The following is a 16,904-nucleotide window of genomic DNA, read 5'->3' as shown; positions in this document are numbered from 1 at the left end:
TTTCTGCTGTCCAGGTACCTGGAGAGTATTATTCACCACTTGAGATCCAGCAATAGCTGATTTTGTCTTAGCTGTGGGTGAGTAGTCACTGGATGGATTCCCCTCCTTCTATGCCAAATGGAGTTAAATAATATTTCCTCATGACAGCTGATGAGATCTTTCTGTTCAATCAGAAATCTCTCCTGAGCTTTTCAGTTCTTTTTTCTGATTTTTTTTTTATTTATTTTGTTCAAGTATGTTACCCTGTTTCAAGTATTAATTATAATCTATCCTTGCTTTAGAAAGGGATGCATTGTAGAATTGCCTGTTCAGCTTAAAGATTATACTGAGGCTATGTCAATATTAAATCACATTTACATGTCCTTTAAGAAGGCCAAGTCTTTCTATGATTTTCTACTTTATAAATGAAGATTAAAGATTTGTTTCATGTTGCTTTGGAATTTGAAAAGTGTAAAGTCTGAGCTAGTAATGCTCAGTTCAGTGTTTTCATTGCTGATAAAGTTTCTTTTGCTCTTAAAAGTTTCTTTTCCCCAAACGAATTGCACTCATGTAATCATATGTTTTCATTTATGAATTTGCCAGGTGATGATGGGGCTCTTTCCTAGTCATAAGTAGACTGAAAAAGGGAAGTCAGACATCATGAATGCTGGAATTTAAAGTTAACTGCTATTTGGCTAATGGCTTTCTAGAAGCTATGGTTCCTTCCTTTCCAGTATTACATAGTGTAACTTACCTTTATTGAAATGGCAAATAATAATAACCTGCTATATGCTTTCTTAGGACCTAGGAGGTCTGAATACAGAAAGAAGCACCTTTTTATTTCATAATAGAAATTGTGATAGTTTTTTTTTTTTTAAATAGTTAAGACTCCCAAAAGTAGAGTTGTAGCTATCATCAAAAGCAATACAGAAAGCATTTAAGGATATCAAAATAAAGTTGTTATAAATATGACAGTAGGTAAGTCTTGATGCAACAGAAAAGAAAGATAAATAAACTTAAAAGGAAATGTTACAGCAAAGAAAGTACAACCACACTAAAGAATTACTAGCAAATATACTTAATTTAAGCTTTGAACAGAAGTGTCTTTCTGTGACTAAAAAAATAACGCAAAAGCAACAATTTACAATCTAGTAGTTTTAACAGAGCTCACTGAGAATGAATGAAAATTAATTACTACCTGTGTTACACTATTGGACAGACTTTTGCACTGAAGAGTATACTTTAGGTTTGTAGTTTTAAATCAGTTTTGGTTGGTAAGCTAGAGGTATTTAGCATTGCTTAATTACTGAGCAAATTGCAGCCTCTGGCTCTTTATATTTTAGTATGATAAAGTTTACTTTTTCACCTCAGTATCTTTGCAGAGTTTCATCTTGGCTTGTTAACAGTGCAGGCTGGGGTTTGTTCTAGCTTTGTAAAATCAATTGGGATGCTCTCACAGGCCTCAGCATGTGCAGGATCTCACCACTACCATAGTACTTCAAGCAGAGGTGTGCTGCCCACAAAAGCTGAAGGAGTGCTGGAACTCCAAATGCTCTGTGGTGACAGGACTTCATGGAGTCCAGGCGGAGAGAGAACGTCAATGTTCGCTGGCAGGGTTTCACATCAAAAGCTGGTAGTGTGACTCACTATTTCTTCCAAGTTCTTCTTTCCAGCTGAGAAGGCACTTCAGGACACCAGATGTACAATTACCATTTTTACAGGAGCTAAGCAGACAGTTTCTAACTTTCTAGAGCAGTGCGCTTCTTATCAATCACAGGCTTCCAGGCATTCACAAAATATTTTCTCTCTGAAAGTTTGTCAGATAAGCAAACCCCATGTACTATGGTGGACAACTCAGAGGCTTTTCCGTCCTCAAGGTTCTCTATGGAGAGGGGGTAGAGTGGCTCAGGTTTGCTAAATTGACAATTTGTTTTTCACACACAAAATCTTTGTCTCATATCTGGATCTGATGTGGGTAGGATATTTATCTATTTAGTAGAGAAACTATTCAGTATTTGTGACTCAGTAGCAAACAAAACTTAAAAGTAGTGTGAGGATTTATTTGGACTCTGTCTGGTGTGAACACTGAATAGAAGTTAGGGAGAAAGACAAAAAAGTGGCAGACTAAACAAATGCATTGTGAATGCAAAACATGAGATTGAACACATTCCCATAGCAGGAAGGAGGGAGAAATCAAAAAATAAACATAATGCACAGAAGGTTTATATTTTTATAGTAGTTCTGTTACCATGAAGATCTAATTTTAAAAAGCAATTCTTGAGTTTCAGCTTAGAAACTGTGTTGTGACATCTGTTGTTTCAAATTTTTTTTTAGAATTGGCATAAATCCTACAAAGTAAAGGATTTTAATTCAGGCCAGTGAAGGAAATAAGTAGAAGCTTTCCAGTTTCTGTCATTCAGTGCTATTGGAGAAGATGAGGTGCAGGTACATGCTTAGTACAAATTCGGCATTTGACTCAAAACTCTTCATGGAAAGAAATTAGATTATTTGATTATTCCTCTTTCTACTTACTTTTCTGTTCCCTCCTAGCTAAATGTTGATTCTAGGTACTTCATAAGACAATACCGTATGGAAAAGCTATAGTCGCTGTATAGAATTCCAAAATCACGTGCAGCAGGCATTCAAGAAAACTTCAGTAAGGTCTGAATTTTCACATGTGGTTTCCTAAAGGAGACAATGGCTACAAACACTGAAAATTCCCAATAAGGTCATGGACTTCCTGAATTCATACAAGTATTGAAGTAATGAGCTGAAGACAAAAAGAAAGTTAGAAATTAGTTGAAATGACTATGAGATGCTGTAGGAATAAATTACAGATGTTGTTCTGTAAAACCTGCATTAGGTGGGATCATGCAAATCAGCTTTCAATGGGAAGCTCATGTCTGCCACAAGCAGTACACTTGGCAGACTCAGCTGTAGCAAGTCGAAAGCTCTATACTGAAATAATTCCACACTGCCTTCTCCAGTTACCTCCTATTTTCCTTTGACTCTTCAGCAGTGTCCTGTGTCTTGATGGCAGCAGAAAAACTGACAGTGGTGGTATTGCTGTCTTGCCAAGACTGACTGACCGAGATTTCATTGTGGTACATTGTACGCATCTCATGACTTTTGTTTCTAGAGGCAGGGGCTATTTTTTTTCCTGTGTTCATATACTGCTTAGTACGGTAGCTTCTGATTGATGAGAGGGCCTCCTAGGTGCTGTAGTAACATAAGCAGTAATTACTAGACTTTGTCCATATCGTGCTGTTTCTCTATCATTATGTTTTTTCCCTATTATGAATGAGTAATGAATAATAAATATGTCATTGGGTGACAGAGGGTTCCTTTGCTTTTATTTTTAGTTCAAATATTTTTTTGGGAAAAAAGGCATAGAAGATGTCTCCATGCTTGGTTCACTGCATTTTGTGGCTCTTCTGAAAAGGACACAGGTGTCAAATACCTTATTTGTGTAGCCGCAGTGGCTGGTATTTAGTCTAGTTTTTGTAGTGCTGCATGAAAACTCTTGTGAAAAAGCCTATTATATGGAATATATTCAAATACAGGGCAGTCCTGGCCCTCTTGGAACACTAATTAGCTCATCAAAGGAAGCATGGCTGGGGTCACGTGACATGTAAAGAAGTGACAGCAGTTTAATTTTGGCTTTCTTTTGTATTAGCTCATTGGTAAAGATAAGTTTGAGGGCAAAAGACAAGTATTTTCTTTTAAAGCCCAAATGGACTGCTTGGATAAAATTTAAACAATTAGCACTAGCTTTTTTCCTTTCATCCTACGTTTATATAGCATAGAAAATACATGCTTCTAATGAACTTAAGGAAGTAAGTTTCAGGCTCTTTTCTGTCATACTGCAAGTGATATGTTAGCTGAGACGAGGCAAATACAAATATCTTCCTACGCTATTCGACTGAAGAAGTCACTTGACTAGGCACTAACATAAAAAAAAAAAAAAAACAACCTGGAAAAGAAGTGATAAAATGTGAGCATATTTGAACAATGTTCAGGTCACATAAATTCACTTCTGCTCATTTAATTCTTCTCTTTCCATCTTTTCTGTTTTATTTTTTCACAGAAAGGATTGTCTGTCTTTTGAATCAGGTCCTTCTGTATCCCAGCTCAGTGCTCTGATGTGTGAAGCACAGTCTTTTCCATCTATTTTTCTTTACATTAAAATTCTTGGCATTGGCCTACTACAGAATAATGATGTCTTAAAATAACACGAGTTTTCACAGGATTATTACCTTCCCAGGACTATGTAGCTAGCTGTCTTCCAGGGAAGAGATAAATCCCTAAAATTACATTTTGAAGGAGGTAAGATATAAGATGATACCATAACAGTGTTTTACAGCATTTTAAAATAGCAGCATGCTGTATGCTGACACCAAACATTTGTAACAGTGCTAGTCAGCCTGCAGTGTGAGACAAAATGATGCTCTTAGACTTCATTCATATATTTAACAGCATATATTAAATCTGTTCCCATCCAATGACTGGGCACTGGGATGAAAAAAAGATTGTTTCTTCTAATAAGACAGTAATGTTTTAAATTATACAAAAAGATTATGGTCTAGCCCATTTTGTGTAGAAATCTGATTATCAAAGAACAGTTTATAGCATGCTGGTCCTTCCAGAGACTTTATAAACCATGAAGCCTGCCTGGAGAGGTGGGACAAGTGTGAAGTTACCCAGTTATCATAGGATAATTAGCTTTTCAGTCTTTCAGCAATCAGATGTAATTTAATCCAGGTTTTAAAAAAATAGGGTAGGCCTCAATGGTGAAATGCAAATACATATTTGGTGGCATATCAAATAATTGCTAGTAGGCTCTGTTGGACTTGTTCCTGCCATGGGAAAAGCATGTGGATGCAGCACTCTTAAACCAGCACGTTGGAGAGAGGAAGGCTAGGAGGAAGGAGAGCTAGACCCTAGAGGTGTGAAGCACTGCCAATTTTCTTAATTTAGGTTCAGCTACAAAACCAATGCGAATCAATCCTTTCTTCTTTGTAATTCCTCCCTTCAGCCCTGTGTTCCCAGTCTATTGCATTAAGTGGTTTACAGGGCAGTGCAATAGGAAAAGACCATGAGGGTGAGTGATCTGGATCAGTATTCTAACTTTGTAGGTAGAGACACAAGACTTCCTCATGCAAAATACAGATACCATGGCACAGGAAGCCTGTTGTTTTAAATTAAAAATTGATACTTTTATCTGCTTTCCGCAAATATCCAATCTTGTATTGCCTAAGAATAGCAATGGTAAAGATACTAACAATTCTGCTTGCTGTAAACAAATCCAAGCTTTTGGAATGGATTTAATCACCTCTGTCTATTCTGAAGTTCAGTGTGGATATTGACTCAAAAGTCAGGGAAATGCAGAAAGATGCAAGGAAACTTGAAACTAATATTTCACTTTGGTAGTATCTGCTGTTACTAAATGTCAGCTGAACTGGGAAATCAATGTAAGTATTTAAAATGCAAGTTGTCTTTAATAGATAGGAATACTGTTTCCTCCAATACACACATATCTCAATCTGTAACAGTAAAGAGCTGTGGACTTCTTAAAGCAGAATTGTCTCTAAAAGATTCTTCAAGTTCTGTTGCATGCTACTTTGTATTAGTAATTGCTGGTAGTCTGTTCTGGCCTTCTTTTATTAGGATGCAGTTCTTCCTCACATGGACATTCTATTGTAATTTTTTTTCCTTGGAAGACTGTGAAACTTGTAGGGGGCTTCCAGGAGGGCTTATGTCTTGGAACTAAAGCAGGATGCAACAAGAAAAACATCCTGCAACTTTAGTAGGGCATCAAAAGAGGAGCATCTTGGAACTGAGGAAGGAACTTCGTTGAAAATTTGCAAATACTCCCAACTGATGGTTAATGCTTCCAAAACTAGAGCCACCCTTCCCCCCGCCCCCAACGTTGTGCTTGTTGCGCTATAGTCACATACAAGCTCAGAACTCACTTGGAACTTGTTCATAACATCGTTATTTTAACAATGTAAGCTACTTTTCATTGGACTGTATTTTTAAATTGTTGAGATAAGCATGTTTTACAAGTAATTATTGCTTATGATGAGATTTAGTAACTTGTGCAACAGCTTCTAGCCATTTCCTATAATAAGTGGGATGGTGCCAATGCAGAATAAACTAGCAGATCCCATGCATCAGGATGTCACTAGCTGCTAGACAGAGTATCATGAGACTGGTACAAGTTTATGAAGAATATCACTGTGACCCAAGAGAAAGAAGTTGTTAGTGTGAAAAGATGAAGAGAAACAGATACAACCAGGCAACTAGATAAACTGTTGTGATAAAAATTTTAGTTAACTTCTGTTCTCTATAGAACAATGATAAATAAAAAGTTGTTTATATATTTTCCTCATAGTATACCTATGCCTTTTAGCAAAAAGAAAAGAGCAGTAGGCAAACTGTTAAACTGCTGTTTTGCAAATGCAAAAAATGTCTTAACTGGAATGTTAAAGGAATTGCAGAAACATTTCTATTTATGTTATTCCAGGATCTTCACTTTTGGACTAACTCTACTGTCAGTATTCTTGCAAATGAAACTCTGCCCTTGGGATTCCTACAAATTACTAATGGGTATTAAGAACTCATTGCACTTTCTCTTTTTAAAAACATCTTGATCCAGACTAACAACTTGGATTTAAATTTTTGTGAGCCTCCACAGGGCTCCAAAGTCTCAGTCCTGAACATATACAGTTAACTAAAAATGCAGAAGCAGTCCTATTTATTTCAACATGAAAAAAGAAAAAAGGCTTAAGTGGTTTTTGGAATATTGTAGGAATCAAGATTTTACTGTCAGTTTAGTGTGAAATATTGACCATTACAAAGAATATACCCAGACTGACTACAATATTCTAGGCAGTAGACAAAGCGAATGTGGAACATGAATGAATTAATAATTCAATTGATAATTGTTAGTGGCTATTCAATAATTCAATGCTCTAATTAAATAACTGTTCGGCATATCAATGGCCAGCATTTTATATCTAGGCCTTGAAGACTGTACCTTCAGTTTGATACTGAAACTAATGTTTAAATTAATTGATATTTTAAAAATACCTTAGTTCATTATAAGTGTGTGTGGTATTTAAATATACTTGTCAGAAGTGTGGGAAGAAAGTGGCAAGATTCAAATGCTCTCTTCTAAATTGGACATTACAAGGCAATTCAAGCTGGAAATAAATTTAATAACTTGAACAGAATTCAAGTACAGGTTTCTTATGTTACAAAATATTTTGGTAAGTGCAATTATTTAGTGTTCTAGGGAGAAGTAGAAGAGAAAAAGGCTCCAGATTTGCTAATAGTTAACCCTGTCAGAATCCAGGCTCCTAGCATGGGACCTTGTCATCTTGCCCTAGAGGAAGGTCTTTCTCTTTCTGGAATGGAGTAAGGAGAAAGACAAGAAAAGCAGATGGCACTGTATTGCTAGGAGCACAGGCGAGCAATAAGTAATCATGATGATGTATTTAAGGGTGCGGTTCTGTCTTTGTAGATTTCTCTACAACTTTTTCCAGCAGTATCTGAGAATCTGCAAGAAATAAAAGATGGCAGTGATAACTCTTCTTTCCTTGCTGACAAGAGTTGTGGTAGGGGTGACATACGGTACGTTAAGATGGAAACAGTGGCCAAGTTGCTTTCATTTTCAGTGTACTTTAGAAACCTTTTCAGCTTAAAAACATCACTGTGACAGGCTTATCTCAACCTAGGTTAACCACAGAGCAACTATTTTAACCTTTCCAACACATCTCCTCTACAGCTGTCCATTATTACATGAATTCTGTTATTTCCTCTAGTATGATGATAATGCATGACTCGTGGGAACTTTTAATAAATATGTAACAGGATAAGTGAGAAGTCAATACAGACCTGATACCTATCTAGATGTTAACAGCAGTTGAGAAATTTGGTTGTTGTTTTAGAAGCAGACCAGCAGATGGTGCTCAAAAATTAATCGCAGCATAACTGAATTGTGATGGTGCATTTTCAATTTATTTATTTTTATTTTTTATTCTTTATCAAATGGTTATTACACATATTTTTTAATTAAATGGAAATGTGAATAAGGATGGAAGAACAGAATAACCAACGCTTCTTGGATATCAGTCTCTGAATCCTTACTAGTTTTCTTCTAGCACTAACTGTTGGTTTTAATTTAATCATTTATCTTATTATAGTACTTAATTTCAGTTCAAATGTTAACAATTTTATCTTAAAACTCTAGCTTTCCTCCTAATCAGATTCAGATGGTTTGCCTTGTAGATTTAAGAATAATTGTAATGATATTTAGAGGGGTGATGGAAGCTGCAGATGGTAGTTATTAAATTTAAAAAAAAAATCCCTGCTTGAATGGAAGTTAAGCTGCAAAGATACACTAGTAATCTTAAGAGCCTTGAGAATTTTATACACAATATACTAACTGTTAAACCTGCTGCAAATCAGAAAATTCAATGTTAATTCCATATTCACAAAGCAGGCATTGGCCTGGGTTAAAATGCAGTAAACTTAACATGCTCTGCCATGCTGTTAAGTCTCAGTCTATGGCCATGACAACCTGTTGACATGCTATATCCTAGATGCTGCAAATGATAAGCCCAGGTACTTTGAAACCTGGCAGCTTTACAGTCCCTGCCTTCCTGGATATTTCACTTGCAGACACCTTAATACCCACTTCAGTTTATGCAACAGAGTGTGAAAAGGAACCTAGCTTGGGAGCTTTGGTAAACCCCACCCAAGGTGTATGGTCTCTTTTTTTAATTAAATGTATTGGCAAGTTAATGAAACTGCTTTGTTTGAGTAGTAAAAGCTTCATATTGGCAGTAACTGCCTTGAGGTAGCTGTAGTGGAAAGAGAGATTTGACAAAGAATCAAAAATGTGACAAGTGCTGTACTGGTGGTGGCATTTTGTGAAGGAAGAATGAATTAGCCTGGTCTTTGGCAGGAGAGGGATGTGTACAGTGCTAGCTTGCATATCACTGGAGACAGCTACAGAATTCACAATTAATGTAAGAAGTATATGGCAAGTAAAAAACTTTAGGTTATGTAAATTCCAGGAAAATGCAAGTAGAGTACGCACTACAGTGGAGTTTAGGAAGTAGAAATTGTATGTATGCATACACACACAAAACCCAAAACCAAACCCCAGACCACCCATACATTCTTTGGAAAGGAGAAAATGCAATTTAGAAACAGGAAAAACTTACAAAAAAAGATAACTTACACTGCATGCAAATAAAAGAAGGCCTTTGTCTCTTGCTGCTAAGCCCATTGTTACAGACTTGCTCTTAAAGATAAACTTTCCATTAGTGTTTCAACAGATTCATCAGGGGAAAAAAGTAAAGATTTATCTGCTTTCTGTTAGGTTGCACATAAAAGGAGAGGTATTAAGATAGGAACTTCAAAAAAGCATTTTCAAATAATCACAGCTGTTATAGTTGCTCTGTATAATCCTCAGTGCTTGGCACACCTGCAGAATCCATGAGAAGCATGTCTCTGTGTTAGGTTTTCTGCTGTGAGCTACTGAGATTGCTGTATTTCCAGCAGAAAAAAAATACTAAAATGTAAATTAGGGTTCAATTGAAAACTGTGTGAGCATACATACAAAGTGATTTTCATGGACCTTAAATATGACTTAAGATCTTTGATAGACTGAGAATGAATCAGACTATCTAGCAAGTCCAAAGCCATATATATGGAGACTGACTGACTTTCAAGTATGCTGTAGACATGAACAGAAAAAGAAAAGTATTTTTGTAACTGCCACTGTCAAAATAATCCAGTTTGGAAGTTATGTATGTTGTGACGTGTCCTTGAACTCAAAGCTGATCAAACAGTGTTTTGCTCCTCAGTTCTTATTCTTCTGGCAGCTTAGACTCTTGTATGTGTAACACCTCTCTTTGCTTTCTCGTATGTAAGAATGAAGTCATGTGTTCATGTTTTTAGTGAACAGACAAGCATTGTAATGGTGTATAGTGATTTTGTGGACTGTATGCATTACCTCAACTTCTGTGGCAGAGTTAGGGATAAATGCAAGCAAGTCATTTATCTGTACATCTAGAGTCTTTGAAGGCAGCTATTACTCTTTACTGCACATGAAGTTAGAACTGCAGTTCATGTGCAGCTTGAAATCAAGGCCATTCGTTAGAGTGAATCTACCCTGAAGCAAGATGTTTTGGACACGTTCTCATGGAAGAGGTCAGGAGCTCCTTTGGAAATAACAAGGATGGTGGTGACTACTAAAATTAAGCATGGCCGTAGATTTTTCTTTGTCACGCTGCCATCCTTTCTTGGTTTTGATTTTTAGTACTTTTGCTGCCTTGTTACTCTTGTTGCATATGACATTTACTGCACTCCACATGGTGTCCATCAGCCCTCTTATTCCAGTAAAGGCTGTGTTTAAAAGCCTTGTTTCCTGCTCTGAATTCATAATAGTCTTCAAACAGTTTTACTCACATTCATCTTTGACGAGGGGATGAGGTCATTTTTCTCTTAAACTGAGTGCATATTTTTGTTGATCTTGTCCACAGTAGACTTGGCCTAGTAGAATTGGAAAACCAGCATGGATATGCTGACATGGAGGTCATGGGGATGAATGTCATGGAGTTCAGGCATGCAATACTTGCTGACTGCTGTTTTTCTGTGAAGAATAGGAGGTCACTGTGACAGAGGCTCTGAAACCTCTGGCAACGTGTAGTGTACAGAGACAGCAGTAGGCTCAGAGCAGGCCTGTATGAGCCTGATGGTTTAGCATCTGTTTTGATAATAGCTTCAATGGGAAGCTATTTGCACCTGATGCTTGTGGGATACCTAACATATGGTGTCCCCCACACTAAATTGGCCCTTCAGGAAAACGCAGTATTGATTACCTCAAAACCTGGCTCTTGCAGTAGGTTATTGAGGCTTTAAAGAGAGGGGCCTGGTCCCTAGATCAGAGGTCAAATGGCACAAACTGGTTATATCCACAGTACATATCAGTTGTCCCTTGATGTCCCCTGGACAAAATAGAGTACTGGTATGGCTCTAGGCATAATTTGTGTGTGCATGCATGGGGAGGGGGGTGGTGGTGGTGTCAGAGATATTTATTTTTTTTTAGCTCAAAATATTTAAAATCATGTGAAGGATGTGCAGCAGCTCATGGGACAGGTAAAACACTCATATTCTCATAGATAGAGTTATAGAGAGAGTATGGGAAAGAATGTGAGCTGGTACAGTCAAACCACACCAGGTGTGTTGTAACAATTCAGCAGCATTGAGGAACAAGGGTGCAGGGTTCAGTCTTGCTCCGTGTTCCTATATAATTCAGCAGCATAGACACAGCCTGCCTTTATCACTGGTGGAAAGTCTGTGGTAGACTATCAGCGATATCAGGGAGATACTACTGTACCATTTACAATTTTCAGCAATGTCAGTACAGGCTAATAAGGGCTAATAAAGACGTGCTTATTTAGTACCTACTTAATAAATAGAAAAACTGAAATTAATCCCAGAATTATAGCGGTTCCTTGTTCTACCTGCAGAGGGCATTCATATTATTCAGTACATCATTCCTCTCCAGTTGACAGTGAATTCAAGGGATTATTTATGGTTATCTCAGTTAAGGGTGCATGAATCAGGAGCTTTGTGATACTCTGTTTACTGAGCACACTTGCCTTCTGTAAAGACTCTGAGAACCTGTAGCTGGGTGTATATGAAACAGCTGCAAAACGTGGTTGTGAGCAGAGTTGTAAGAGACAGTCAGAAATTTTCCTAAACAAAAGTACCGTTTTGCTTGATGAACTACGTTTTCATTTTAGTTATAAAGTTTCTAAAATTGCTGTTATTACTAATTTCTAACCCTTTGTATTTTAATAAAATTTTACACTTAGTTTGTGCACAGTGCTAAACTCTCAAACTCCTTTTCAATAAAGCTGCTCCACAGAGCCTGCACTGAACTTGCAGAAAGCAGCAAATGTTGCAAATACAAAAACTGCAGAAAGCAGCAAATGTTGCAAATACAAAAATTTCAGAAAAGATTTAATGAAATCAAGCTAGAATGTAGAAAGATGGCATTTTATTTTCTTGGAACCAAGAAGCATAAAAAGGAAAAGATCGTTATATCAGGGCTATTAATTAAAATATTTTTCAAAGCACACATTTCAGTTTTAAGTTTATTATGAAAGTGAATATTGTTGTTTTCTTGAAGAGGGAGCATGTCCCTTTGAGAGACTCAGGAAGAATCTTCATAAAGGATCTCCCCATCCTGGAAGTAGAGAGGGCAGGGAATGTAGACTAGCTGGAAGAACAGGTCTGAGCATGGTAACCCAGGCCCTTTGTATCAGACAATGGCAACTGCTGAACAAACGCTTGCGGGGCAGCATTAGTCTGCACAAGTGTCGTAGTTTAACACTGCTTTAATTCCTGGTGGGATGGGGGAGAGAATGGGAAGTGTAAAAGTGAGAAAACTCGTGGTTTGAGATAAGGACAGGTTAATAGGCAAAGCAAAAGCTGTGCATGCAAGCAGAGCAAAACAAGGAATTCATTTACCACTTCCCATCGTCAGGCAGGTGTTCAGCCATCCCCAGGAAAGCAAGGCTCTATCTCATGTAACGGTGACTTGGGAAGACGAATGCCATTGCTCTTAAGAACACACCCCCACACACCCCCTTCCTCCTTCTTCCTCCGGCTTTATACGCTCAGCATGACATCGTATGGTATGGAATATTCCTCTGGTCAGTTGGGGTCAGCTGCCCCAGCTGTGTCCCCTCCCAATGTCTTGTGTACTCCCAGCCTGCAGCTGGTGGGGTGGGGTGAGATGCAGAAAAGGCCTTGACTGTGTGTAAGCACTGCTCAGCAATAATGAAAACATGTCTGTATTATCAATACTCTTTTCAGCACAAATCCAAATCATAGCCCCATACTAGTTACTATGAAGAAAATTTACTCTGTCCCAGCCAAAACCAGCACAGCAAGAAACAAGGTGAAGCACAGAATACTTGAGATCCTATTAATGAGATAGTTGTTGATTCTTAGAGGCCTCTGGAAGAGAAGACAGCTGTTAGAAAATGGAGAATAGAGCTTGAAGAAACAGAAAGAGCAGAATGAGAGGAGTTTCTGCCTCTTTTTGAGACGATTCATTCTACTTTGGGGCATTCATTCTTCTCACAAGTCATAAGACAATATTCTGAGGAAGCCTGTATTTGTTATGTCAAAGCAACTGTGACGTATATCACTGAGAATCCAGGGCACGGAGATGAGGATAAGGTGCTTGTCAGGAAGGCCATCCTTGGCAGCAGTTGCACCTGTATTGCAGAACACAGTATCGCTAGAACTGCAGTTTCCTTTCATGTAATAATCCAGTGCCTATTCATGAAACAGAGTGACTGAATGCCATATTCCAACTTCTAAGTGCCTGACAGCTCTCCCCTTGGATGCGCGTATTTCTGTAGTCTCTTTATAGTGTCACAAGCTGCTTGACACACGGCTTTCTCCTCTGAACTCTCATCAGCTCTCTGACAAAGCTTATTGATTATTCCTTAGTGGAACTTACATAATAAATATTTGAGTGCAATGTGGTGTGCTAAGACTTGCTGCTTTCAATCATATTTTTAATATGGAGGCCTTTCTGCTTATTCACACTCCTAGTAAAACAGTTTATGGGCTTTAGCAATTTGAAAAGTGATTAGGGTTATGGTGATTGCCAGGTGGAAGAAATTCAGGAAAGTTTTTCTTGCTGGCTGGCACAGAGGTCTCTTTCTATAGAATTCCTCATACTTACAATGGGCTCTATAATATTCTACTAAATTTGGCTTATGATGCCTAGTGCACTATCTAGGTATAAGAATACAAAAAATACTTTTAGGTCTGCTGGGTCAGATGTTGCTAAAGAGATTAAATTGCAACAGTTACCTGACTTTTGTATGCTTCTGGGTTGTGAAAGAAAGGATGGGAGGAGTTGTTGGAACTTGCTGGGTTTTGTTAGTTTGGCAGGGGATTCTACTCATTTTATCATTCCTCTTTTCTGGTTCATGTACTGCAGATTAAACATGAGTCCTATTCAAGCAGGATCTGCTGGTGAAGTAGATCCTGAAGCAGATAAGGAGAGAGATTTCCAGCAAAAATGGCAAAAGGCATTACCACCAGTTCCATGATGGCAATCATAAAAAATGGAATACGTTAGATTATAATTCCAGTATTCCAAATAGGTCCCATTTTTTGTCATGCCTACTATGCAAATTTGAGACCTGACTTAAGAGGTGTTGAGCTAACTTTTGCAAATCAGTAAAATCACTGTGTTTTTTCATTGGACAAGGTGAAATTGTTAACAGTCTCTGGAAGGTATATTTCGTCTCGATGAGACTTCTCACATAAGAATGATAAGCTGTATGCAAAAGCTAAAAAATACTACAATCAGGTCCTGAGGTTTTCCTGTAATTTTCAGTATGCCTTTTTTCATACTTTGCTTTTACAGGCTACTAGTTTTCTCCTTCAATAAATCAAATCCTTTCTGTTAATCTGTAACTGAAGTAGACTGTTTGCAAAAGAAATGCTATGGTTCTAATCAGACTGCCGTCTGCTATGGCATTTTGCGATGTGAGGTACTCGCTGGTATCTGGTGCAACCTGGAGAGATCTCTGGAAAGGCAGGCTTGCTGGATAAACACAAGGAGTAAGCTGTGTTGCATGGAAGGACTTAAGAAATACTATTTCACTTTCTTCTTCCCAGCATCAGGTTAAAGTTGTCATGACTTAAGCACACCACAGATTCCTGGTGATCTCTGTCATATCATACTGAATTGGGATAACTTTTCTGTGCTGTACTCTTGTTTTTTACCTGGGTGATGTTTGACTTGGGCAGTCATCAGAGAAAGCTTCCCGATTGTAGTCTTTTTTTAAGGAACTGTATACAACTTAGATTCCTGTTTGTAACAGTTAGCTACGTGTAATTGCTACAGCTCTTAAGAGCAGATTCTCTTCACAGTGGCTGTGATAATGAATTCTGAACGCTGCCCTCACTATCTTCCCCATTTTCTATTTTGCTGAAGATTGCAAAGTGCTTCTTTTCTTATCATAGGCCCCAGATGTGTAGGATTCTTTCGCAGAAGTGACTTCCAGAATATATCTCATGATTTATTTTGGAGTTAAGAGAGAAACTCAGTTAAAACTAGAAAAATGGACATGTGTAAGGATAGAACTTCAATATATTACAAAATTGTTGCTCTGAAATCTGCCTCCTGGCTTTTTTTTCTCCTTCGGCACCGTGGTTCAAATCCTTCTCTGAATTTAGAGAAAACTGTGGAATGTATTCAAAAATGACATTGAAAGAGCCATCAGTTAGGGAAGATCTTTGCAATGATCAGTAATTGTTATCGGTACCCTTCCAGGCACATACATAGCACAGATGGAAATCCTGCTACAAATTCACTCAGAAGATAGGACAGCAGTTTCCAGCTGTCTGTCTCGTGCAGGTGAGCAGGCTCTGATTAAAGTCTCAGTCATAAACTAAGCATGAAAGAAACTGCTGTAAGTAGCATCAGGACTCGAAGTCTTAATAAAAGTATGTAAGACAGTATTACATGATGTATAAGGTAAGGTACATGTCCACAATAATAAAAATGATTAGGAAAAAAAAAAGAAAAAAATTAAAAAGCTTCTACATACATTTAAAATGGTTTAAGATAATTCCCCCTTCCTCATTATTCCCCATCTAAAGTGATCCCTAGCTAAGTCCTGTCTTTTACCTGCCTTTGTAAACTAATTTAAAGAGAAATGGGACTTAAATATCTGTGACCTTTGAAAAATTAGACCTCTTAGCCTGAGTGATAGGAAGAAGGAAAACCTTGAAAAAACCTGTGCTTGAACCTTGAAACAGCAGGTAAATTTGCACCCCTAAGAATCACAAAGGATCTTGCCCTTGAAGCCACTAGGCTGGAGTTCATCCACGGTGCCTGGCTGTTCTGCATTGGTAGAATAGGCTCTCATGTTTGTAGGGAGTAATTTCTGTTACATTTTACTGGAGAAGCAATACATGTTTCTGTGACTCCTTGACTCTTAGATTACAACACATTCACTTTTATTGTTGGCTTTGCTTTCAACGGAACATATATTTAGCCTGATTTGCAATTCATAAGCATCGTATTAACTGAATAAAGAGGTATTCAGGTTAACAATCACTGGTTTAAATCTTTATGAACTGGAGTTTACTTCTTGACAGTTACAAGTTTATTCTGTAACATAATTTTTATCATAAGAAGGATTAAAAATCTGTTATTATATTGAAAAACATAGGCAAAAATAATTTCACTTTATATTCAGTAATTCCAACCAAAAATTGCAATAGTCTAGATTATTAGAGATTTAGTTGTCTCTGCCATTTCAGTTTGAAAGACCTATATTCAGATTCACATTCACTACCTTCCAGGTTTACATAGGAGTGATAGCTGCTTAACGAAGCTGCATCACTTTGCTTCTGTTCTTTTCATACATTAAGACAGTAACAAATCTGATTTCCTGACTCAGACTTAGACAATTGATCAAAGTCATCAGAGCACAGACCTTGAAGAGTACCAGCATTAAACTCTCTCACTCTTGACTAAGGATGAAATCATGGCAAAATTCAAACTGCACTTTTCTTTATGCACTCTGCATTTTTTTCATCAGTGGCTTGTGAAATGGAAAAAAGGTGGTTGAAAAAGAAAAAAAAAGTAATAGTTAATTTGCTAGAAATGATGACAAATATTTATACAGTCTAGCCTAATGGTCATTCTGATCTAGGGAGGACAGAGTGACTTGGGGAGTAAAGCCTCAGCATGCAAGGTTAACCATCTGTGCAGCCCAAGAACATTATTTTCATGGCATTATATGCCATGAATCTGTTCCTGTACCTCCTGGCCTTGCCAGATGTTTATACCTCTTGGTTCT

Source organism: Egretta garzetta, unplaced genomic scaffold (assembly GCF_000687185.1).
Source record: "Egretta garzetta isolate BGI_Z169 unplaced genomic scaffold, ASM68718v1 scaffold16, whole genome shotgun sequence".
NCBI lineage: Eukaryota > Metazoa > Chordata > Aves > Pelecaniformes > Ardeidae > Egretta > Egretta garzetta.
This window is presented reverse-complemented; position numbering follows the sequence as displayed.